Genomic DNA, 704 nt, shown 5'->3' on the forward strand with positions numbered 1-704 from the left:
TATTAAAATATAACTTTAAAATTATATATATTAAAGGAAAAGAAAATAGCTAAGCTAATATACTTAGCTATAAACCTAATTACTTTTAGAAGATATCTAAAAAAGTAAATACTATTTTCTACTATAATAAATAAGGTAATCTATAATAAATTATAATTATCTATTAAATAGAAATAAAATTAGAATTACTATAGAAAATTAAAGACTACTATTAAGACCTAGACCTAAGATACTAGAAATTACTTATAAACTATCTAGATATTAAAAAAAAATATAAAATATAGAAATATAATAGAAGAATTATAGTATTTAGATAATTAGTTAAAAATATTTTTAAAAAAATCTATAAATTATTATTATATAAATACTTAAACTTAAAGTAAATATAATAGATTTTTAAATAACTTTATTACTATAAAATAAGTTTTATAATAATAGAAGATATTCTTAAATAATATATATACTATATTAAAAATAAAATATTAAAATATAAGCTTTATAGAAAGCTAAAACTAATACTAATATTAGAAATATTATAGTAAAAGATTATAATTAACTTTATTATTAAGCTATTATTATTAAAAGACTTTATTATAAATATTATATATAATAATATTATAATAATAGTAGACTAACTTATAAAGTATATCTACTTTATATCTTATAATAAAGTAATATAAGTATTATAGTTTACTAAACTATTT

The sequence above is a fragment of the Scedosporium apiospermum genome (assembly GCF_000732125.1).
Source record: "Scedosporium apiospermum strain IHEM 14462 chromosome Unknown SEQ_SAPIO_0096, whole genome shotgun sequence".
In the NCBI taxonomy this organism is placed as follows: domain Eukaryota; kingdom Fungi; phylum Ascomycota; class Sordariomycetes; order Microascales; family Microascaceae; genus Scedosporium; species Scedosporium apiospermum.